Source organism: Ictidomys tridecemlineatus, chromosome 4, assembly GCF_052094955.1.
Source record: "Ictidomys tridecemlineatus isolate mIctTri1 chromosome 4, mIctTri1.hap1, whole genome shotgun sequence".
Taxonomy (NCBI): Eukaryota; Metazoa; Chordata; class Mammalia; order Rodentia; family Sciuridae; genus Ictidomys; species Ictidomys tridecemlineatus.
Genome location: NC_135480.1, coordinates 76177669 through 76204368, shown reverse-complemented (window position 1 = coordinate 76204368; position 26700 = coordinate 76177669). Strand labels below are relative to the sequence as shown.

The following is a 26700-nucleotide window of genomic DNA, read 5'->3' as shown; positions in this document are numbered from 1 at the left end:
TATGAATCAAATTCACAAAGCATTGCTGTAAATGCAAGAGGTCATGTGGATCCATACAGGTAAGTACACAAACACACACACTCACTTCTTTTTATTTCTCCTTCTCTCTTTCTCTCCTTTCCTCTTACCCAACTATATTTCTATATTTATTTCTATATTTATATGCATTAATTTTGAATAGTATTAAAAGTAAAGATATTATGCCATGTGCATATAGCTGCATTCCACCTTTATGTTCTACAAAGCACCGATTTTAACAAAATGATAAATAAATAGAAGGATGGTCATTAGACTAGAAGAAGCAAAATGGGAAAGGAGCAGAAGAGGGCAAAAAGAAGCACTGGAGACTGAAATGGAACAAATTATATTCCATGCCTCTATGACTATATCAAAATGAACCCAAATATTACATATAACTATAATGCACTAATATAAACATTTTAAGAGAAAATTCCTATATGAATAAAATGGCTTATGAATGCAATGCCACCAAATAAAACAGAAAATATATTTCATATAACATAAAGAAGTTTGCAATCAGGAGTACTGGAGCCAGGGGCAGTGAACAAGGGCTCAGACATCAGATGCAGGACCCACCCCACATAGGACCAGCACTGCCAAGACCTACCATGTCTCCTTTCTGCCTTCATATTCCTCACCTCCTTTAATGCTTGAGCCACTTTTTGAAGTCAAAATTATTTGTTTGGCTTAAATAGATTCATAAATAATCTTGAAGAATTTAGTGAAAGACAATTACCCAATCTTTAGTATATCATGCTCTGCCTGAAGCAATTCCAAGTCTTTGGAAGAACACCTCGAAATCATTATCAGACCGGAATTTACTAATCCTTTTCGGGGGAAAAAACAGCATTATTTTAGAGTAATTTTTCATCAATTTTAGATTAAAGATCAATTAAACTAAACTCCATCCCTATTATGACACTCTTAAACATGCAGAAAAGAATGAGAGAAACATTAATCTGATCACAAAATATCCAGTTTTATGACTATTTTATAAGTTCCTTTTAAAAAAGATTCCTGAAATTTGAAAATATTTTCCTTTAGATTATTTCATTTAAAATCTGTATTTGTGGTATGTGATAAAGTGAAATGAGTAACCAGTTTTTACAGGTAATTCAGATGTAAATTATTCTTTTATTACTTTAAATTATACATGTTGTTGATATCAACATTCTCAAACAACTGAGATAGTTCTTTTCCCTTGCTTGTGAGGAAACAACCAATGCAGAAGTAATGCTTGTATTCAATATTAGAGTAACCAAAGTATCTGTTAACTGTCTGGTGTTCAGAAAAAAGACAACTAACAAGGTGATAGAAATATGATGAGAATTACTTTTTACCATTATCTCTATTCTAACTTTACATTTACATACCATATGCAAGTATCCCTTCTAATAACACTCATTTTTTGATAGCCGACAGATTTAACATCAAAACACATCCTGATATTGGATTTGAGACTCTTAAGCATTTTTATTATCTGATCTTAGAGCATTTTGAAATTTAATTTTTAAATTTATGATTGAAAGAAAATATTCTGATATTTTCTAAACAATCCCCGTCAAAAAATCAAATCGAGCAGAAAGCTGGGTTGCTGTTTTGTTTACCTGGGCATGCCACTGAACTCAGGTGAAGGACTCTTTTTATTCCAGTTCTCATAAAGAGATTTGCCTTTAAAACCTTCATCAGGGCTTTGAAGCTACACAAATTAATGGAAGAAAGGAAAATACTTTTAAAAATAGATTCAGTAAAACTTACATGTCTGTTGTTAAACAGGGAGTTAATTATAGTTATACAAAACAAGAAATGCAATCTTTATGTTAGCAGTCCTTAAAAACTGTGGAGTTGTGGTGTCACCCAGTCGTCCAGCAAATGAATAAATAAATGAATTACAATAATGAGTTTCTGACATTAAATGGAAAATCTCATGTTATTATGTATGGGAATGACTATATTAAGAAAATTACATAAGGTGCATAGAAAAGAAGACCGAATCAAACTATTATCAAACCATTTTCTTTAGAAAATGTATAATTTTGTTTTGTCTACTTTTTGAAATTGGGCTAGTGACTCTGAAAACCATATATTTTCCCTTTTCTGAGAAAAAGAAAATAAAAGGAAATGAACTGCTTAAGGGAATGTATTCTTTTTTAATATTTATATTTGTAGTTATAGGACACACAATATCTGTATTTTATTTTGATGTGGGGCTGAGGATCAAAAATAGCACCTCATGCATTCATGGCAAGTGCTCTCCCTCTGAGCCACAATCCCAGCCCCCATTATGTATTCTTTTTAGGACTTCTTCTTGTCAGAAAGATTGTCAAAGCCATTAAGTAATATATGTATATATACATATAAAGTATAATATAAATATTTTATTCAACCAATTATTTGTGTAATTGTTTTAAACATTAAACTCATTTTCTGGTTTCATAAATGAGAAAAAATAAGGAAGTAAAACATGGCCTATTTTACAATTTTACGCTTTTATGGAATTCTAGACCCAGAATATTACAAGTTATACCAAAATAAGGCAGCAAACTAATCTAACATTCCCCAGTTATTTACGGATCATTTAAAAATAATGGTATAAAGTGTTTGTATTTTCTATTAATGAGAGTCAAATGAACTAATTTTCAACAAGTGCAATTCAGATAGTTTTTGGAGCACCTACACTTTTTAAGAGCCTTTGTAAATGCGAGGGATTCATAGACCAATAAGGCACATAACAAACTTTCTACAGTAGGGGTGGCCAGGAAAATGTGGAAATCAGTATCCTCTGTGCTATAAGAGATGCATATGCAAAAGTTTATAGGGACACAAGTTAAATTTATAAAACATGAAATGCAATTATTTCACTCAAGCTTATATTTAATATCAAACATCACATAAGGAATAGGATAACTCCACTGACAAAAGGGGGATATATATATATATATTAAACAATGTAAAAATATACTACCAAGTAGTTAGTTTACCAGCAAAATTTGAAATACTACAAATTATTCTCTCAAAACAAATAAGAAAACTAAAAATTTTCAAGCACTACACACTTCAAACCTGACCTAGACAGCAACATTTTTGCAATTATAACCAGAGTCCACAAATTCAGTTAGCAAACAAAAAAATTGTCAAGTTTCCTTAGCATGTATTGTGAATTACTTGAATACTGGAAATGCATGAAATACCAGGTCTCAGATACTTAAATATTGTATGTTGTGTGGTAATTTATAAAACTCCAGCCAAACAATGCAGCTCATAAATGCTAGACTAATAAATGTTTTCAAATTGATTGTTTAATTTCAATAGAAGTTATAAGGTTAAATTTCATGCTTTTGAAACCAAAGCTTAATGACATGTATTATAACTTATAATTCCTCCTGAAGAAAATTGTTTTTCTTGGAAATTACATTGTTTATTTCTGATTCTATTCAGTAAACAGGGTTTCTGTTGTCCTTATTGTTTTCTTTCCATTCACTTCAGACCATTAGCAGAAACAAAAATCTGTCATGACAAACCCCCTTCATTCTTACTAACTTGGATTACAACCACAGTTATGGAGTATGAAGGTTAAAGAGATCCTGTCCTATAGAAATTTAGGTATCCACCTTTCTACCAAGTTCAGTGCCCTCTGTGCTGTGACAATTAAGATAACATTGAGCTATCATTCAGGCTCACTGAGGCCAGGGGATTGGAGTCCAAGGCAAATGTTGAGAAGGAAGTTACATAGTCTCATCTAGACTCTGTCCCAAAAATCATTTGTTGTTTTTAATGCATACTCTGTCTACATCATTTAGAACATTTGGTTTTCCTGAGTCCTGAATTAATTGAGAACAGTATATTAAGAAGGAGAAACTGGTTGTAAAATTAAGGACTTAAACCATAGGAGAAAGTCCCAGTTCAGCAACTGTACACCTTGGATGACTAGGGTGGCTATCATTTCTCAACTGTTTCCTCATTTTTAAACAGAATATAGTAAACATAATGCTACAAACAGGCTGCCTCAATATGTTGTGGGGGAAGACGGTGTAGTGTGTAGGCAGCATGTTAGATGTGACATTCTGTGGAGTGGATAGTTACATTAAAAAAAGGATAAGTTATATAAAACAACAATAGCATCATAATGGCACCTCAAAGAAACATTATTTATAGAAGTTAGATTTTCTTAAGTTATATATATATATATTTCTTTTTACCTCTTTTGTTAGATTGTATACCAAGCTATACATCAGTGGTGTACAATCAACTCTTAAGGTGTAGTTTCCTGAAAGACAGAAAAATGATACATTGGTTTTCATTTAATTTCTCTCAGTTGTTTATTCAAAGACCACTGATAACTTCCTAGATGGAAATGGTCCTTTCAAAAATTAAATTTATTTCAAAATCTTGAATGGCTCCTGATCTCACTCTATAAAACCCATCATCTTCATCATGTCCTCCCAGCATGGTGTATAAAACAACCCACATCATCTCTCCAGTTTTTATTTTCCATTTTACCAAGAATATTCCCTTGGAGCCTTTGCACACAGCATTTCTCAGTCCATACTATTTATTCCTCCTCTAGTAAGATGCTACATTTTCTGAGAGATATCCTGTAGCCTTCTTATCTAGACAGCATGGATGCACTCCCTATCCTGGCTACATTCTTCCTCTCTGACATTGGTTTATTTTTTTCCCTAAATTCCTCACCTAACTAATATAATTAATAGTTGTCTTTTGTTATTTGCCCTCCCAATGGGCCATAAGTTCCAAGGGAACCAGGGTGGTCTTTTATTAGCTAATATATCCTTAGTGTTTCCAAGTCAGAACTGTAGCAATTACCCAATAAACATCTTTTGTGAAAATAAACTTGTGAGCTAGCTGCTCTATAGCTGATTCTACAGAGTAGAGGTGGACTCTCCATTCTTCCTGCAGGAGTTGAGGGCTGCTGGGTGAGAGTAAAGGGAAGCAGCCAGGAGAAGTGCTCTTAGAAACCCTGGGAACACAGGGAGTATCTCCATGGGGGGTGTAGGGAGGTAGAGGTAGAGAGTTACAATAAAAAGGTGACTCTTCAACTGAGTTTTCTGAACAGAAAGTATTAACTGGACCAAAAAGAAATGACATTCACAGCCAAGAGATCATGTACACCAATGCCCAGAAATGTAAAGACATGCAACACACTCAGAGCATAGCAAGTAGCCTTTAACTCAAAGTTCAAGATCCATGTCTGGGAACAGCAAAAGTTGAGACTTTAAGAACAGTGTCATGTGGAACCCATGGATATGAAGACCAATTCTATTGTCTTCGTAGGATATTAAATAAATAAAATAATAGACTTCTCAAAAAAAAAAAAAAAGGAAAAGAAAGAAAGAAAGAAAAAGAACAGTGACAACCCAACAAGAATTGTTTTTGGAACTTGAAAAGTTGATTTAAAAATTCTGAAATTCATCTAGAAGAAAACATATGCACATATAGCCAATGTAATTTTTAAAACAGAAGTGTTCTAAGAGCATAGTAAGGGAAGCAGGATAGTTTGGCAGCATTTGTTACAACTCACATGCATGTATCCCAGGAGCAAGTAGTTATAGCTGTGGCTCTTTACCCTTCATTCTCCTTACACAGAAAAAAGCTGCAGATAAAGGATATTTTCTGCAACAAGCTGAAACAATCTGACCTTCATTTAGAGAACTGATATATTCGATTGAAAATATTGTAGAAGTTCTTTTGTTGTTGTTTGGCTTTTTGTGAGATTTTTTGTTGTTGTTGTCATCGTTGTTGTTGTTTTGGTTTTTAAAGTGAAGTAAACCAATGTTTAATGGCCACATGGAAAGCTTTATATAAGATGTTGCTGAATTAAAAAGGTAACTTGTAGAACTACTTAGCTATAATATGATACCCCAAACCTATATGAAGTAGGGATAGGAAATGACATGTAGTGGTTAGAAAAATACAGCAGAAAGCAGAGTGTGGATATAACCTCAAGCCTTCACTGGCTTTGTGATCTTGGGAATGTTACTTTATGTCTGAGTCTCAGTTTTGTCTCCTGTACAATGGAGATAATAAACCACAGGGTCATTGTGAGTATTAAATAAATGTTTACCTATAAAGCACTTGAAACAGCACCTGTTCCACTTTTGCTTGAGCTAAATTATATTCTAAATATCAACATGAGGGAAACACCTCCAATCGAACACTATAGAAAAGGTATTAAGTTTAAGAGTGGTTCATGACTAGAGTGTGCTTTATCTGTAAATTTTCTATCTTAACATAAGAAACTTAAGAATATGGTTTATTGTATGATTTGAGAAATGGGAATTTAACAAAAATTTTAATACAAAACAAAATGAGATTAGTGATGATCCAATCACATATTATATCCTTTCTTCTTAATCCTGAAAACTACAAGAATACAAAGAAGCAATTCCAGGAGGATGTTGTAAATCAGCTAAACCCACTAATTTTAAAAAATATATGAAAAATCAAATCTTAAAAACTACAATGAAAAGAATATTGTTTATTTGAAGACTGTGTTTGGAGTATTCATTCTGTAGGGCACAAATGTTTTATCTGTTCATATATTTTAAGTAGTAGCAAAAATAAGAATCAAGATTAACTTTTTTGAACATTTACTCTGCAAGGAAGGTCTGGGAGCTCTGCCATCATTAACTCCTTTTGCCTTAGTAACTTATCCTTGGAGACAGGTGCTCTCAGTAATCTATTTAGAAGTGAGGAATAGATGCAGAAAGCAATAACCTGAAGTCACATAAGAAGGAAGTGGCAGGGAGAGGAATAAATTCAGGAAGTCTGTTGTGAAAGGCCAGACCATCACATTAGTCCAAGAGGAGGAGGAAATGATAGGTGAAATGCACCCCTCTAAATGAACTTAGGACAATGTAGCTCAGACACATGGACAAAGAAGAAGTATAAATGCCAAACTAACTCCATCAAAGTGCTGTATATCAGAAGTTCATTAGATTAGACAACTAAAAATAAAGCGAAGGGAAGGGGACAGAAATAGCAAAGACAATAAAATGAATTGGACATAACTTTCCAATATTCAGATAGGAATACACAACCAGTGTAACTTCACATCATGTACAACCACAAGAATGACACCATAATTAGAATAAGTTATAGTCCATGTATGTACAATATGTCAAAATATACTCTACTGTCATGTATATCTAAAAGGGACAAATTTTAAACATTTTAAAAAATAGAAGCCAAAAATAGATAGATAGATAAATAAGGTACTGTATTCCAATTGTTAACATGGCAAACCTACAATAAGTTTGTTCTCCTAAATTTCTAACACATTAAGGAAAATATTCTAAAAGTCCACTCTTAACTTTTACCTTTGTTTTCTTCCTTTCTTCTTTTTTTTTTTTTTTAGATGATACAATACCTTCATCTTTTTATTTTTTTTAATGTGGTACTGAGGATTGAACACAGTAACTCATACATGCTAGGAGGGTACTCTACCACTAAGCTACAACCCCAGCCAATCTTCACCTATTTATTTCTTCACTTTCAGCAACCATGTCATAAACACTTACTTAATGAGAAATTAAGAATCCAGAAGTAAGCAGGCAAGATACTGCTGAAGAGTATTATTTATTGAGAGAGGCATTTTATAAAACAAGTAATTACCTAACAATGACAATGATGAGTGCTGCAATGATATGGCCTCCCCTAAAGGCAACATTTCAGGGGAGACTGTCAGGAAAAGAATTAAGCAGAGAGAGTGTGTTGAAGAGCAACTGAGTACAGAGAACAGCAGCTGTTGTTTTTGGTCAAGGAGCAGAAGGGATCAGTGGGGTGGAGTGCAGTGATAATGGCTGCTTCATTGTCATGAAAATCAACTAGAAATGTCTCTTAGCTGGACTCTCTGCCTTTAACAAAGCATACACATTATTCAAGACCTGTCTCAAATGCTTGTCCCCTTCTTAGTGCTGGTCTCAAGTAGTTACTATTCTCCTCTTCAAACTGCCAAGAGCAGAATGATTAAATATCCTTTTTAGTACCTGATTATAAGCCAAGACTAATTATTTTACCATATATGTGATCCATGAACTCCCCAATATAAGACCATTCCTTCCTAACCTCTGATTCCCCTGGATTCCTGGAAAAGCTCAGAGAATTTTTCAGTTATGTACTGGACTTAATTGTTGAATTAAAGAAAAACTTAAAAATAAAAACATTTGGTGAAAGATGAAATCTTGGAAATCAGCATTTTTTTCAAAAGCATATGTGTATTAACATGAGAATAACTTTCCCTTCTAAATCATAAAACTATGCTCCTGATTTACTCATCAAAAGATATTAGATAAATTTCTGCTATATTTAAGATAATCTGGCATAGGTTATTGTTAGACCAGGACGCAAGAAAAAACCACTGACTCCAATTAAAATCAAATTAAAGCAAGCTTATTATTTCGACCGGCCGGACTGCCTTTTCCTCCCAAAATGGCAGGAACAAGACAGCAGCCCCAGCTTTCCTACAGCCCAGCTTTATAGCCCAGAAAGTTACACAAAAAGGGGGGTTACAGGTAACAGAACTCTGACAAGCATCACACTAATGGTAGTTTACATTTTTTTGCTGGCTCCAACATCAAAATTTATGAAGACCATTAGAGCCTCAGAGAGGGTCGTTGTCTGGCCAGGGAAGGCCAATATTTATGAGGTGTCACTAAAGTTTCAGAGAGGGCTGCTATCTGATCAGAGAGCCAGGCATGGGTGAGTTCAAGGCACGGGCAGGCATTCCAAGCAGGTTCAGAATTTGCAGTAATTTATAGTAAAGCCGAAATTAGCTTTTCATGGCTTTGTGGTGAGAGGGCTCCCAATTTAATAAAAGATCAGGTTGGGTTTATCAGTTATCATCATAGAATGCTGCTTCCCTGAATCAGCACTCTAGAGTATATAGCAAAGGAGGAAAAAAAAATTCTCTCACTTTGGGCTCACATACATTCCAGAGTTAAAGGCAGCAGTGAGACAGACCAGGAGCATATTTCTTAAACATATGTTCAAGGGTTGCTTTCCTGGTTAGGATATAAATTGAATTGCTATTTCTAATACAATCATTTTTTTTTTTTTAATGAGGACAACTATATTCACCTTCTGTAGAGGAATCAGCATTAATATAGGCCACTCCACAATCTTAAAGGAGTCTGGAATTCTCCTATCACAAAAAGACAAGAAAAAAATCCACCTTTAAACATATCAACATAACCACCCTCCCATCCCCCAAGAAAAGGCACATTAAATATATATTTCTGAATGAAACAGGCCCATATTAATAAATTTAGCATATAAGACTCTCAAAAGAGAGTTGGCTTGAAAGAATTCAATGAAGGTTACCAGTTAGAAACAACAAACAAAACTTTAAAAAACTAACATTTAAGATGAAACTCTCCACATATTTATGTACATGGAAAAGAAGTGAATTTCTGAATCATACTGTAGTTTGTCCATAGATAAGATTAAAAATTCTCTCAGCAAACATGCAATGACCTAGGAGACATTTGAGTGGAAATCTTTCTACAAATATCTCATTATTTAAGTAGAAAATCTTGCCCCATTCATATTGAATAAACTATTTCAAAATCAGCTTGAAAAAATTATAAAGTTGAATCCTGTAGACATGAAGTCAAGTTATCTTGTAGGATCGCTCCACCTACTGGTAAATGTTGATAATTGAACACTTTTAGAACACTATCAGGAAGTATAGCAAAATGTTTTTGAGATATTAATGTAGATTTCGAGTCTCCAAAATATGTAATTTCCTAAGCATTCTGAATATAACATAAAAATTAAAATAAATATGTAACTCTGAATGATAAAAATAATTTGAAAGGGGCAAATCAGATCCTGAAAACATTTAGGCTTTTTCTGATACCATCATAAATCTTTCTTGTAAAAAGCTTTACCACAGGGCGGGGGTTGTAGCTCAGTAGAAGAAAGCTTGTTTAGCGTGCGTGAGGTACTGGGTTAGATCCTCAGCACCATATAAAAATGAGATAAAGATATTCTGTCCACCTTCAACTAAAAGACAAATATTATTTATATATATATATATAAATATAAATTTATATATATATATATATAAAGCTTTACCCCACATTTTATGAAAACACTATTTCTGCTCCCCCACCCCAAGGAAAATGAAAGTTTACAGTATATCCATTAATTTACTATTATACTCCCAGATAATAGAGGTAAATTCAGAAAAGAGAGATAAATTAATTTCAACAATTAACATTGTATCTCTAAAAAACAAAACTTAGATCTTTAGTGAAGATACTTTTTTCTGGTTGAGTTTTGAGCAGGGATTTATTGCTTAAGATGTTTTTTTTAAAAAAAGTTTGAACATTTTCTCACTGTATTTACCTATTATATATACAGATTTAACTATTAAGTCCAAAGTGCTTTGTTTTGGTATGTTTTGTGGTGCTGGAGATCAAACCCCCGAACTTGTGCACACTAAGCAAATGCTCTAGAACTGATCTACATCCCAGCCCACAGCTTTGTTACTATAAAATTTAACATTGTAGCAAATTATTCACTAACCTCTGCTCACTCAGTAGAACTAAGAAGACCAAATTCTTCTGCATCCCAGCTTGCAAACAAAATTGTTCTTCTAGGCCTCCATCCTAAAATATATATGTATATGTATATAAATACTGGGAAAAATACTTACTGTACCCAAGACATTATAAAGCCCAAATGGGGCAAAAAAAAATATACAAAAAAAAAAAAAGAAAAGAAAAGAAAGCATCATTTGTTGATTAGGAAGTTGAATTTTTAATTTTAGAATCATAATGGGCTAGACTTTGTGGCTCATACTTATAATCCTAACAGCTCAGGAGGCTGAGACAGGAGAATCACAAGTTCTAAGCAAACCTCAGCAACCATGAAACACTAAAAAATTAAGTGAGACTCTGTCTCTAAATAAAACTCTAAATAGGGCTGGGAATGTGGCTCATTGGTCAAGTGCCCCTGAATTAATCTGTAGTAGTAACCCTCCCCCCCAAAAAAAATAATAATTTCCTTTTGTAAGATTTTAAAGGTGATTTGTCAAAATGAAATAGCATGATTGAAAAGGGAGAAATATAGACACAATAAAAGTCTTAAAAAAGCCATAAATTATTCTAATAAATTTTTGATAATTGGCTATGCATAGGAAGGCTTTCTATTCTGCTTTCTGTTCTGCATTTGCCTAAAAGGAAAGAAGATATTGCTAGGTGCAGCCAGCGTTCTGACAACCCATGGAACTGAAAAAACATTTCCAACTCCTCCCTGTGGTTCTGACATCACATAAATAGATGCTCAGTGTCAGCTGACAGTGTGATTTCACTCCAGCCTCTGGTAGAATTAGTGAACAGGGGCTCCATTAGCAACAGCAATTCTTGTTGCTGCTGAAATATGTGTAATTCAGTGGGGGAGGTCATGTGGCTGGGCAGTAAGACTCTAGCCTCAGAGTTAAAGAAAGATCTTGTTCAAATATTGGTTCTCTCACTTACAAGAGGTGTCATGAGGTGAGTTATTCAAACTGACCAAGTCTATCTCCTCATCACACCAGGATAACAGAGTAAATGTGAAGACACTACTTGACTATTGGGGGTTAAATGGAGCAATGCTCAAAAAGCACCTCGTGATCACAAAATTCTAAGCTGTCATTGATAATAAATATTTCATGTGTATTTATTAGGACTATTTATCTTGGCTTATATTTATATTTTATTTACTAAATAAGCTATATTAAAATGTGTCTACACACACATACACACATCCCAAAAAAGAATGCTTATCCTATAGCTGTTGAAATTAACATCCTATTTTTATCAAGTTTTTTAACAGCATTATTCAAATTTTCTATTATTATTCCTTATCATTTCATTGTTTCAGCATACTCTATAATTGTCACAGAGATGTTTTGCATTTATCATAGGGATTTTCCAGTGTCATATCAAATCATGAAACTTTAATGTGTGGGAGACTCAAACTAAGGATTGAACCTAGGGGGCACTTAATCAGTACGTCACATCCCAGCCCGTTTTTACTTTTTTATTTAGAGACACAGTCTGGATAAATTGTTTAGGGCCTTACTAAGGCTATAAACTTGTGATCCTTTGTCTCAGCCTCCTGAGCTCCTGGGATTATAGATGTACACCATGATGCCTGACTCAAATCATAAAGTTTTTGTAATAAGATTAAACACTACTAATTTATTTAATATGTAAATTCAGGTCTCCATTGGTTTATTTTCTTAAAACCTAAGATATTTCTGTGGAGAAGAGAATGGAGAACCCTTGTATTTCATTTTAATTAGAGACAATATGGTTTTGTGAACCAGTACCCAGAAATTTCAGTCTAAACTCTGATTTTCTCACTGGGCCACATATTACCTACATGACCCTGGGGAAATTATTTAATTCTCTAAACTTGGTTAACTTATCTGCAAAAGAAATACTAAAATAATTACATAAACTTCTCCCTGGTTGTTATAAAGTCAAAATGAGTCATTTATATAAGAACACTGTTTCTTAAAGAAAATAAATAGCATGCAAACTAAACATACTTTCACTGTTGTTTTTACTGTTGCTTAAATATAATGTTTGCATCTTATAGCCCTCAGACACCTGGTTTGTAGGGTCAGAAAAGAGAATAGACTTGCTGCTCTCAAGGTAAAATATTACTTTAAAAATCATTGAAACTACATTTTTTATTTTGGTTTTCATATGAAGATTCTAAAATGACTGAATCAGTGCTTCTAAGCATATGGATGAGAATAGGAGAGTACAGACACCCTACAGGGAACAGAATCCCATTAGACAGCCAGATTAGTATTTCTCTGGGCATAGCTTCTATATCCTTAGTCTTCATGACCTGAGGAGTGAGACTGAAGGAGCCCAGGAATTTCTGTTTGCAGCTCTCTGACAGGAAATCTTTGGCTTATGACCTTTTATGGAAGAACCTGGCTACATCTTCTTGGTTACCAAGAGCAGCCAAGAACAGTGCAATTTCTTCATGTTAATTATCATTTAATTTATGCTAACAATAATATCATAGTCTGTAATAAATTAAAATTAATAAATAAATTATCTAATAATAATGGCTGTCTTCTATTTTGATCAATATATAGCAAAGCTAAGATGGTATTTTCAAATTAACACTACAGAAGACTTAGTTGAGAATTCTAAGAGACTGGTCTTCTATTCTTTGTTTATATTACCTTCCTTTTTCAGTTTTCCAAAGCTCCTCACAATTTCATGAACAACATCTGCTCCACTCTGAGGGTCAATGCCCCCAAAGACCCATGAGTCTCGGTGACCTCCAAGAATGACATATCTGTCTAGAAACCAACATTGCAAGGCTGTGGCTTTAGGTCAATAATGGAGTGCTGCAGTCTGGCTGGGCACAAAATCAGGAGCCACTCACACCTTGTAGATTCAAAGAGCAACTCTTTATTTTCGAACTGTCACAGGCACTTTACACACACGTTCTGGGAAAAATCCACATTCTGGACAAAATCCACCGGGCTCTGAATCCCAAATACTCTCTGAATCCTGTGAGAACTCAATGAGAACTCAAGGAGGGGGTACGCCTGAGGCAGCAGGATCTGCCCTATTCCCAGCAGGGTACACCTTAAACCTGGAACAGCCCTAAACCAAAGGAGCACCCTAAACCCTAATCCGCCCTAATCCTGGATCCACCCTGGTCCTTGAGCAAGTTCACCTTACATCCAATGTCACTGCAAATGACCTGGGTCCAATATGGAGAGTCCTTCATCTAAGCAACATTGGGTAGGCTGACAAAGAAATTGCCATGTGTCATTCCTACTAGGCAATGGCTCTCAGCAATGAAGTAAATTGCAAATGATTCAACAACATCTAAACACAAAGCACATACAACTGAAGAAAAATAGCAAGTTTCTTGAAATCTTGTGCAAATGTGTTGTTTGATCTGATTTTAATATGTTTCCTCTATATGAAGAAAGTATGAATGTGATAGAGAAAATGCATACCTCAATATATTATTGTAATCAAAAGTATATGAACAATTATATACATTTATCTTTATCCACCTTTTCAATTCTCTATTACTCTCTCTTACTTACAACTTTCCTTCCAACATTTTCAGAGTAAAAAAACACAGTTCTGTACTTTCTACTCTTACAAATTTTCAAGGTACAGGTCCTAATTTTTCCTCTCTGAACTTTTATCACTCATAGAAAAAAGGGATTTGCTCTGTCTACCCAGTTCTCAGGGCAAGTTTCCACATCTGATAAAACACAGATTACAACTGAATGTATGGCTCTCCTTACACAGTAGGGGCCCCTCATCCCAGGTCTTTATTATTCTTTCAGTCCCAATGTTTAGCACATTGCCCATACAAAATAAGATTCAATTAAGAGCTAGTTATACATTGTTGAGTACTCACTAGAAGGATATCAACATTCTTGATCCCTTATAAGAAGAAGCATATAAAATTTACTTGTATCTATTTTAGTAAGAAATGTATAACCAACTAGTTCCTATGGAACTGAGATGTACTAAACTAAGGCTATATATAAAATATATTAATCAGCGGATCATTTGATAAACTATGGAATGCATGTGTCCAGATATTTTCAATTACTTTAGTTGTAGAAAATAACATTCTACAAAGAATTCATTAACTTAAAGTTATCTTAGTTTTCTCAGTTTTTCCTTTTGTGCAGATGTTTGTAGTCATCATTAAAATACTTCCTTATGTAAAATATATGGCAAGCAAATCAAGAAAACTAAGAGAAACACCTCAAAAGTCTCTCCCTGCCCACCTTGCTTTAATTCTTTGACTGAAACACTCATAGTTTATCACTCACTTCAGTCATCCCCCCAAGCTAGCTCCACTTTTCTTTTCTTCACAACATGTATAACAATACCATATTGCATTTTTTATATATATATATATTGTGTTTAAGTAAATTTTATTAGGGCAAAGTGTCATATTCTTTGTTCATATTATGCTCCCAATGCTCAGACCACCTGGCAAATAAGAGTTGCTCACACAATATATGCTGAGCAAATAGTTAATTTACCTGGTTCCATGGCTCCTCTGAGAGTACCAATCACATTGTAAATTCTTGTCACTTCATTTTTGGACTGGATGTGCATCTTGACTTTTCTAAAGCAAAGAGAAAGGGTACATTCTCAAAAATACTGGTCATCAAATTAACACCACAATTTTTAAATCTTCCATCATTGTTTAAATTACATTAGCCATTGTTTTCTTTTAGTTGTAGTTGGACACATTACCTTTATTTTATTTATTTTTATGTGGTGCTGAGGATCATTGAACACAGGCCTCAAATGTGCTAGTGGAGAGCTCTACTGTTGAGCCACAACCCCTCTAAAAGTGTGGCCCACTTCAACCTCTAGTTTGTTTCCTACTTGTGCTATATACATTTTACTTTTTATGTCATTCTCTACAGTTTAGTCTCTTAAAAGATCTGTATTAAAGAGTTAAATTAAAATACTCTCTTAACTGTGTAGAGAAGTTTCCAGTAAAGCCAGGACCCACATTATAAGGCACTTTGAGACCTCCTTTCCAGCTGCTATCTGGTGGTGCTGAGCCACCCATGTGTCTGTTGGACCAAAAAAGGAAAAAAGAAATCATTATTAGCTGGAGGAAAACTTTTACTTTATTTAACAAGTTATAAGTGTCAATGAATTTACTTTCTTGAGCATTTGTTTACAATAGCTTCTATGAGAGAAGTGTCATGTAAAACATTTTAAATATAATATGCCATTTAATACTTACTACAAGCCTTATAATGTAGGTTCCATTATTTTTCCCACTTCATAGATGAGAAGCATGAGGCTAAGTGTGATCAGGTAACATGCACAAAGCTTTGTGCTGATATGTGGTACAGCTGAGATTTAAATTATTGACTAGAATTTGAACTTTGTGCTACTACTCTCAAGAGTAAATGTTAGAAGTGCTTTCCTGAGTATGCTCTGAATAAAAAGCTTGATGTATAACTCTTTGGAATTTTCCCTGATAAATATACTCCCAAATCTTTGTATTGTCATCTCTTACAAAGTGTGTTTTCACATAACTATCTGGAAAAAAAATGAAGATCAAAGGAAATAATTTTGCTTTAGTCATATGTCCCTAAAAGATTCATGCTTTTTATTTTATTTTATTTTTAATTTGAAAAGGTAGAAGGTTTCACGTGGACAACTACTACATGCTATCAGCACACTGTAACCTTTTAGTAGGAGACTGAGAAAAGTAATATGGTAATATTTATAAAATAGTGTGATTCTTGTCATTTCCCTTCAATACAGCTACCTTTACTGTATCAGAGCAAGGGTTGACTTCTTGGGTGGGGCATGAAATAAAACATATTTTAACTGAACAGCAGCAGATAGATGAATGTGATCCAAGACAAACTTAGAAAACTGAAAATGAAATGTGAGCAATTTCTACCTCTACTATAAATAGATTTTGATGAAAATCTAATTATAGGGCAGAAACAGTCTTTGAGAGTAAATACATCCTATTTTCCTCCCTATCTCACTAGGAAGTTTGGCTAATAAATAGAATTTCAAGTAATATGTAATTTATTTTTGTATAATAAATTTTCACACAAAATCATCTAGTACTATGAAGAGGATTTTTACATTGTTAGAAAACATAATCCATAGTCAAAACAGCAAATATTAAATATGCAAAGAAGTTGTAGGAGGCAAGGGAAGAATATACACATACATGATCATGTAAGGGTAAAATTTCTAAGCTGATTCTAAGCTGCAAAGCCTGAGTTAAAGTGTAAGAGACCAGGCATTGTAAAATTTCCAAGCTACAGGGCTTGAGTTAAAAAGTAAAAGACTAGGTATTGTTAAAATTCCTCTGCTACCCCCAGAACCTGTAATCCCTGTAGCAGTTAGGACAATACTGGAACTGCCCAATAAATATTTCCACTGTTTCCACTGGTTGTCTAATAACCTGGGATTCTATGTAGTGTGTCACGTAGTCCTTGAGGCCTTAAAACCAATCAGTTTAAATGTGTACCTGTCTTAGAAGTGACCAATCACCCCCGTCCAGCCTATTCCCGCCAACGAATGTACTAAGAATGTCTCAGAGTTGTTGTTCAATTTTCCTGCGCTTCATGATGATTTGTTCTGATGTATGCAAAGCGCCCTGCCCTCCCCAAAAAGTGTACTTAAGCTCTGCTTGACCTCTGCTCTGGGCTCTGGGCTGCTCTCCCTTCCTGAGTGAGCCTTGAGCCCCAGCATGCTGGTTCAATAAACTCCCTCCTGCCAATTGCATGAAGCCAGTCTCCTGTGTGGTCTCTTTCTCCGATGCTTCACCGGACCCTTACAATCATATACAAAATATTTCTCCAATATTATTAACATTAACATTCATAGAAATGAATAAAAAGAAATCTTTTTACTGTAAATCTTTTCAAGTTATAACTTTGTCAATGTATTTCCTTTTCAAAATAAACATAAAAAGCAAAAAAAAAATGTAAATTCATCAAGAAGAAAAATAGGCAATTGTGTATTATAACATAAAAAAGAAAATAAATAGTCCCTTTTCTTACAAAACAATAAAATATGCTGTAATGGTGATGGTCCCTCAAGGACAGGTAGACAGACAACAGAACATTAAAAAAAAATGGTTATGTGTAACAATCTAATAACAGATAAAGGATATATCACACATTCACAAAGAACAGAGGTTTAAGTCAAACTCTAAAGATATCAGATAATATGAATAAACTTTGAAAAGATCTCTGAAAGGAATGGATAGATGTTAGATACTCCCTAAATATTTGTAACTAGTAGTGACTTAAATCAGTTTAGTATAGAATATTTATTTTTATTTGACAATTTGTGAAACATTTATTGTCTACCTTTCTAAATGCACTTTTTTCTACTTGACAAGGAATGTAACTAGGTATAACACATGATCATTCCACCAAAAAGTTCCCAAGTCATTCAGAAGGTGATACACATAAAACCAACTATAATGTAAAATAGAACATGACAGATAATATACAGAGTTCTACAAAATAAGCACAAAAAGGATTAATGCAACTTGTTGAATCAGGAACAACTTTCTAAAGGAGATTTCACTTTGTTCTATTTTAAAGCATAAGCAAGAGGTAGGAATGGGAAGGTGAAGGAAAAGGCACTCCAGGGACAAGATGTAATATAGAGTGGCATGAACGCAGAGAACTATGGAGCAAGTGTAAGGTTTAGTGACAAATCTGGCTGGAGTATGATCAAAGTACCTAAGAGAGAAGCTTGAAAAGTACTGGAACTTGGCTTCTGGGAAGATGATTTAGCCTCCTGCTAAATGCAACTAAAATTCCTGTTGGCAGGAGTGTGTAAATGAGACAGAAGATCTCAGAAATTATTATATTCCAAATTAATAAGTGAATTACAACTCCAACAGAGCTTTTGAATCACCTCTTTAAAAGCCCTCTGTTCCTGCAGATGGGCAGAATCAGTGTCTGGGATAGGAGTCCCCTGTGTTTCTCCTTTCCTTTGCTAGCAAAGCAAAAACTTTCTTTTTCCTTCTTCTCAAAACTGTGTCCCTCATTATTGGATTGGCATCAGGGACCAGGACTGAGCTTTCAGAAACAGTTTCATGCATTCTTTCCCTAATTACAAACACAAAATGAACTATCTTATACATTGATTTGGAATTTTCCTTTTAAACTCAATTGTGTATCACAAACATGTTCCATATCATTGAATATTATACAATATTATTGTATCTATTAGTGACTTTATTTACTACCATAGTCAGTAAAATATTTGACTACTTATTGATTGTTGAAGTTTTATTTTGATTATAGAATATCACAAGTTATGCTACAATTACTGTCACTGTCTAAATTCATAAATACTTAGATTTTATTTATTAATATGTTTAGATAAATTCATAGTTCATACTATACTCAAAAATTGTACCCGATCCTAAATGATAACTGATGTGACAGAGTTAAAGCCCTGTTACGGTTTAGATGTTAGGTGTACCCCAAAAACTCATGTGTGAAAAAAAAATGGGATAAAGTTTAGAGATGGATTTTTGGGGTTATAAGAGGTTTAACCTAATTAGTGAATTAATCCACTGATAGGAATTAACTGGGTAGTAACTGTTAATCCCTGGAAGGGATTACAGTGTGGCTAGATAGGGGTTGGTCCCTGGGGTAAGCCTTCCCATTTTGTCCTTGTTGAGCAGAGTATGATTTTTCTGCCTTCTCTCTCTCTCTCTGTCTCACTCTCTCCCCCCCCCACCCCCATCCCCCACCCCCATTCTCCTTCTCCCTCTCTCTCTCCTTCCCCTTCCTCCCTCCCTCCTTCCCCATATGATGTCCTGGACCACTTTCCTCTGCCATACCCTTTCTCCATGTTATTCTGCCTCAAGCCCCAAGGAATGGAGCCAGCTATCTATGGACTTAGACTGAGTCCCCAAATAAACTTTTCCTCCTGTAATGGTTCTTATCAGGTCCTTTGGTTACTGCAGCAAGAAATGATGACTAAAACATGGGCCAAAAGGAAAAACAAAACAAACACAGGGTACTTCCTTAATCTCCTCTTAAATTGGACACATACCTCCAAATCTCCAGATATCAGCCTGGTCACCTATATAAATGAGGGCCTTGCACGCTAGGTCATAAAACGCTTTCTTATAGATGCTAGAATACAAGGAGTAAGAATGCTTTGTACTCAAAGAAGAAAAAGGACAAATTGGCCAGATGTTTTGGTCTTTACCAACTTCACTTTCAGAAAAATCAGTGGCATCTCCTTTCCTAAAAGGAAAGAAGGGACATTCAGATGGGAAAAAAAATGGGGCAAGAAAGGGGAAAGCTTTCCAATGCTAGGCTAAACAGTAACATATTTGAAGAAGATTCAATAATGAAAGGAGAGAAAGAAAGGGAAGAGAATACAAACACAATGAAAGTATTTCTCACTTTATTTTATTCTGGGTCCTTCAAGAAATAAGAAATAAGCAATACAGATGAGTAAGAGATTTATTAGGGGAAAAGACTATGATTTACTAGGGGCAAAATGGGAGCTAGGGAAGCCTCATAAAGTCAGCAGATCTGATGCAAAGTAAAGGAGAAAGAAAAGGAAGAAGAAGAAGATGGGGCCATGGTGCAGCTTCTATTTGAACTAATTATCAACAGGTCCTCAAGTCAAAGTTTCATATCTGAGGAGTCCTGTGGTTCCAGAACGAGTCTGTCTGAGCACCCTACCATACTCAGCTGTAGATTTCAAAGCATAATGGCTGGAGCAATTGATCAATTATGCTCCCTCCAGTAAGAGATCAGAAAGGCTCCTTTAGGTGACTGGCAAACATTGGATAATCATATAATGTAAATCCTATAATGTAAATAATATCATGTAAATTCCAGAACAGAACCATTACTCTATAAAATCATGATACAATCACATGTTCTACCCATCTCAGAGTCAATACAGAAAAAAAATGAAGATAAAACTACCAATCATGGGAAATACCCAAGTAGTCAATTATTTATTCTTGCAAACTTACTCAACGAGTTTCTGTGCATCATAGTCTCCAATTGGATGAACAGGAATATTTGGAAGACCAACAGCTTCTGTAATATCATGCCTATAAGCATATTCTGAAACAACAACAACAAAAAAGAAACACATTTCCAATAAAAACTCAGTTCCTTTCAAGTAGATCTCTATGAATCATGTTGAATGCATTCTCATTTTGATCTATTGGAGTTGGTTATAGAAAACTTATAATTCCAAATGTTAGCAAGAACATAAAGCAGCTAAACTCTCCTACATTGCTTTTAAGAATATAAATTAGACAATGACTTGGGATAATTCTTTTGAAATGGACCTTAAGCATTAATGTGCACTATGGCACAGCAATTCCACTGTTAGATATTTACCTTAAAAAGATGAAAACATATGTGCACAAAAAACCTTACAAAATTGTTTAAATCAGCCACATTTTTTATCATCTAGCAAATTTCTGACCACAGGAGAATAATAATTCTTGTATAATCTAACAATTGAATTCTACTCTGTTGTTGAAAGGAACACGTTACTGATATGCAAAATAACATAAAAAATCTCAAATCATTATACTCAGAGAAATATGTGAAGCAAAAACGAGCATCTACTGTCTGATTCCATTTATATGAACATCAAAATTAGGCAAACTAATGTATGATGCTAGACATCAAAATGTGGTTGCTTTGCGGGAATGAAGTGCAAATTGACTGGGAAGGAGCATAGGAGAACACTCTGAACATCATAAAAATGTCCTTTAATTTTGGGTGACATGAATGCATACAATTTTAAAAGTTCATTGAACTGGGGTTGGAGACATGATTCAGTATAGGGTGCTTGCCTAGCACATGAACCAGACCATAAGACCCTGCATTCAATTCCAGTGCTGCAAAAACAAAATTTAGAATAGAAAAATACATTGAACTGAATTTAAGATCTATGCATTTTATTGCATATAAATTTTTCTGAAAAATAATATTCTGACTTTTATTCAGGCTTAAGACAAATTAGATCTGTGTTTTCCTTCCCCCTCCCACACACCAGGTTTTGAAATTATCTAATAAGAAACTTAGTCTCAAAAAACTTATTATTCTCTTGGGCAGAATGACATAAAGATATGCTGTGTAGGGGGCGATATTTTCAAAAAAATGTGGGTGATAGGTAGATGAAACAAAGTTGACAATATGTTGGTGACTATCTTTACTATGGATATATTAGAACTATTCCATAGTAGAAACTAAAATTAAAAGGAAGTGGTAAACTTAAAGACACCCAAGTGGTTGAATAAATGCTAGCTTCCAAAATATAACATGGGTTCCCCCAAAATTACATCATTTAAATGTGAAGATAATCAACAGAAACATTCCAGTTAATCTCATTTTATTTGGAAGAAGTTGCATTTTTTTTTTAAACTTGAGAATAAAAAGGTGGAAAAACTTAGGCAGATTCATGTAGTTTTACTATATGGTAAGGTGTATTCTTTTTTAAAAAAAGCAAAGAATCTATGACAATGTACCATATTCTCAGAAGATTTACAAATCAAAACAGTACATAAGCTTCAGAGGAATCCACCATTTGATGGAAAACCCAGATAAAGAGTAAATATGTAAATGACAAAGATGCTTTGGCCAACTAATTTATGCAAATTTAGTTAATTTGCAACTACCTAAACTAAATGATTACATATTTTTGTAAACATGTTCAAAAAGTTGAGTACACATAAAATAATTGAGCTTTTTGTTAATGTATTACAAGGTGGCTTTTCAGCACAAGTACACAGACTCTGCAGCCAGAGTACCTGAATTAGAATCCCACTCCCTGCTAAGTAGTTGTTTATCTCTTGCAAAGAGCTTACCTCTTCTAGTCACAGTGTCCTCCCCTGCCAATAGAGATAATGCCTACTGGCTTTCAGGGTTGTTGAGGCATGTATAGTGCTGGCATGTAGGAGATAATCCTTCACATCCATCACTGCTATCATCATGCAGCAACAGAGACAAGTGTCTTGGGCTGGGGTCATAGATCAGTGGTAGTGTGTTCACCTAGCACCTGTAAGACCCTGGGTTCAGTCCTCAGCACCCCATAAAATAAATAAAATAAAAGGTTATTGTGTCCACCTACAACTAACAAAAATATTTTTTTAAAAAAGACGGTTGTCTTCCAAGGGTTCTAGATTCTAGCTTGTCATTTAAAGATGTTATAAAATTTTCTCTTCTCCTATCTCTGGTCAATGTTAAAAGCAAAAAAAAAAAAAAAAAAAAAAATTCCGTGTGAATTTAGGGTAAATGTACTTGACAATAAAACCTATATAACCTAAACTTATTTGATAGCAAAACTCACTTGAGCAGATGAGTCTATTTTTATTCTATATTTACCCCACTTAGTATCAGCATTCATACAGTTTGATGCAAGTATTGTTTATATACTGGTTTCTGGTGTTCTGTTCCAGCCACCCAAGTAAGTGTTATGAATTATATGGTATATGTACCTTGTTACTTTTTAAACATTTGGAAGTCTGAATTCCAAAACCTGTTAATCACAAGGATTTCAAATAATAAATAAGGAAGCTGAACCAATAATTTTTAGAAACTGTCTAATTCCTAGATAAAATATATATATATATATGTATATGTATATATACACACACACACACAAACACGTATATATTCATTCTCAATCCTTTGTGTCAAAGAAATCCTTAAATAAAATCACTTTAAAATGTGGCTAAGTGTCCTGTAATGACTGAGGCCTTATCACTCACCATTTGCTGGGTAGCCAGGGGTGAGAGGATCCCCTGCACCATTAAGATTTAAGATATTTCCGCGCTGGACACCACCTCCAGGAAGATTCCAACCATCTGGATAGGACTGTACACCAGGAGCAAAATAGTCTGAGGGGTCTGAGTAAAGAATGACAGCTTTGGCCCATGCCAGCTGGGCGTTTTTAACCTAGGAAATAGAGTGTACTTCTCTTCTGTTAATAGGTTGCCCCAATTTTTAAAACTACTTTGCTTTCAGTATCAAACAAAGCATCAGAAATTCCCGGGAATGATTCCCCTGCATACTTGTTGTGGCTGCTCAGAGCATAGATGACATACCTGTCAAGAAAATACTTTGCTGTTAGTTGCACAGATGACATACAAGAAAGAAAGAGGAGCACCATACAATCTTGGATCTCATATTTCTAAATTTATACTTTGAATAAACCTTTGGCAAGCAAATTTACAAGCTCACTAGTCTATGAAATATGTATTAACTATTTTACTTTAAATAGATAGGTCAACGTGGTTCAGAGCTAACACCAGTAGTAACAAGGATAAACAACTACTGATTACCTGGTATAGATTGTACTTGGTATTCTTTAAGAATTTACTACAATTTTTGTAATTCTTTTTTTTTTTTATACTAAGGATTGACCCCAATGGACATTTACCACCAAGCCACTTCCCCTACCATTTTTTATTTGATTTTATTAGTAGTAGTTTTTACTTTAAGACAGAGTCTCACTTAGTTGCTTATAGCCTCACTACATTGCTGAGTTTGGCCTTAAACTTATGATTCTACTGCCTCAGCCTCCCAAATTGCTAATTATAGGTGTGAGCCACCACACCTGGCCAATTTTTCTAATTCTTAAAAGTGAATTCTACAAAGTTGACATTAGTATTTCACAGAGGAGGAAACTGACTACAATTAGATTATTTGTCTCAATGAGCATGGGAAATAAGAACTGACTTTTATGACACCACACTGCCCCTGACCTTATAACACTGCTATGGTAATTAAATTCCCATTTATAGCCAGTCTACCAATTTTTTTTCTCTTCTTTAAAAATTCACATTCTAAATGTGAGTTAATGCTTAGCTGAAGGCATGAAGAATCATTAAAAACTATCTGTGATGTTTACAAGACCTAGAAAGAAATCTTTCATTGAAGGGGCTAAGGCAGATCATGTGCTAGCCCTGAAAGAGGATAAGTTGCAAAGTAACAAGGTAAAGTGTTAAAGAGACACAACCATGCTACCATTGGAAAAATACTCACTCTGTTTCGATGACTATGTTCTCCCAACCTCTGACCCTTTGATTATCCCTCCAGGGAAAGTTGGCACCACTTCTGGCTGTTCATAATATAACCCATTTTGCAGTATTCACAGTATGGGCAACCTGGGGGCAGTGGGTGGGTACTTATCAGAAATAAGCACATTTGTCAAAATTTAGGGAAAAAACTTTTAATGACAAATTTGGGGAGGAAATAATAACAATTATTACATATTATGCATGTTTATTGAATTTATTATTATCTTGTGTATATATATATATATATATATATATATATATATATATATATATACAAACAAACACATTTAAAATAGAACAGGGGCTAAAATCGTGTAAGAAAGTATAAACTTGATTTTATATTTTACTGTAATTGGAAAGATTTTTGTTTTCTGTTTGTTGTCGTTATGAATCTCTTACATTTCCTAAAATAAGCATTTTTTTTAATAATGACACAAAAATGCTAAAAATAAAGACATTTAAGAGTCATATTACATTATTTGGAAACTCAATATAGTATATTAACCACTACATACATTTTGAAATATTATATTAGCTTGGAAAAAATCAATTTTGATATTTTTTTCCACAGTGCACAACATTTTAAAAAAGTAATATTAAACTGAAGAGTAATATTTTTTTCTTACCTATAGTAAGGTCAGTCTGATAACCCTAAATGATCAATGAATGCCTGTTCCAGAAGCATCAGCTGATCATTCATAATCCTCAATAATACTGGGCTAAAAAGAAATTAATATGCAATAGTTTACATGGATATAAGTTAAATTTACATAGCATGAAAAACAATTATTTCACTCAAGTTTACAATTTTATATCAAACTTCATATACGGAATAGTGAAACTCCATTAGTCTCCAAAATGTGTATATATATATTATATATATATATATATATATATATATAATATATATATAAGTATTATATATATATAAGTATTTAATGTATATATACACTAAATAAGTATTTATATAAATATTTTTTACATTAAATACATTTTCAGCAAAATTTGAAATACTATAAATCATTCTCTGCAAAGAAACTATAAAATTAAAATTTTTCAAGCACTGCACACTTTAAACTTGACCATGATAGCAATGTTTTTTGTGATTCTAATTTGAGGCCACAAATCCAATTAGCAAACAAAATGAAGCCAAGTTTCCTTAGCATGTATTGTGAATTATTTGAATACTGGAAATTCATGAAATACTGGGTTTCATATACTATATGTTTCATGGTAATTTATAAGACTCCAGGCAAGTTATGAAGATAATAAATGCTAGATTAATAATTTTTTTTTACATTTTTTAGAAGTTACATGGTTAAATTTCATGCTTTTGAAACTAAAGCTTAAAGATAGATATTCTAACTTATATTCTTCTTCAAGGAAATTGTGTTTTTCTTGGAAAACATATTTTAATTGGTAATTCTATTCAATGAACATGTTTTCTGTTGTCTGTATTATTTTCTTTCCATTTATTTCAGGTTTCTTTCAGACATTTAGCAGAAACAAAACTCTGTCATGCCAAACCCCCTTCATTTTAACTCACTTGGATTAGGATGAAAGTTATGGATTATGAAGGTAAAAAGATTACTGTCCTATGGAAATGTAGGTACCCACATTTCTACCAAATTCACTGTCTTCTGTGCTGTGAGAATTAAGATAGTGTTGCAGCCCGCCTGGCTGGGCAAAATAATGGCGGGGGGGGGGGGGGTGATGAACAACTTGTGTAGCTTGAAACAGCAGGAGTGGGAGCCATTTATTGTAAAACAACAGAGGTATTTATACATTCCACACAGCTTATCTTAATTAATATAAACTAGATACAGCAGTCAACCAATAAGGAATCTCCACACTTAATGGCTTGCTGGCATTTCTTCACAAACCACTCCCTCTGACAAAATGCCAGGCACCATCCAGACTTGTTTACATTACAAGATAACATTGAACTATGAGTCAGGCTCAGTGCAGCCATGGGATTGGAGTCCAAGGCAAAAGTTGAAAAGGAATTTACTTACTTTTTACCTAGCCTCTGCCCCAAAATGATTGGTTGTTTTTATGCATACTCTGCCT

The 26700-nt window shown here is 34.0% G+C and overlaps 1 long non-coding RNA gene and 1 pseudogene across 2 annotated transcripts; both read right to left on the bottom strand.

Annotated features, from left to right (window-relative positions):
• Positions 1–1415: 1415 nt before the first annotated feature.
• On the bottom strand, positions 1416–23794 carry LOC144376851 (putative N-acetylated-alpha-linked acidic dipeptidase; annotated as a pseudogene). Its single transcript, XR_013437222.1, has 9 exons — positions 23320–23794; positions 20563–20656; positions 15530–15628; positions 15083–15168; positions 13235–13354; positions 10570–10652; positions 9118–9181; positions 4221–4288; positions 1416–1720 (listed from the first exon to the last, which is right to left on the bottom strand). The product of XR_013437222.1 is annotated as a putative N-acetylated-alpha-linked acidic dipeptidase (transcript).
• Positions 23795–24599: 805 nt separating this feature from the next.
• On the bottom strand, positions 24600–25369 carry LOC144376849 (uncharacterized). The gene is made up of 2 exons (XR_013437220.1): positions 25257–25369; positions 24600–24717 (listed from the first exon to the last, which is right to left on the bottom strand). It is a non-coding gene; the product is annotated as an uncharacterized LOC144376849 (long non-coding RNA).
• Between the last annotated feature and the right edge of the window lie 1331 nt (positions 25370–26700).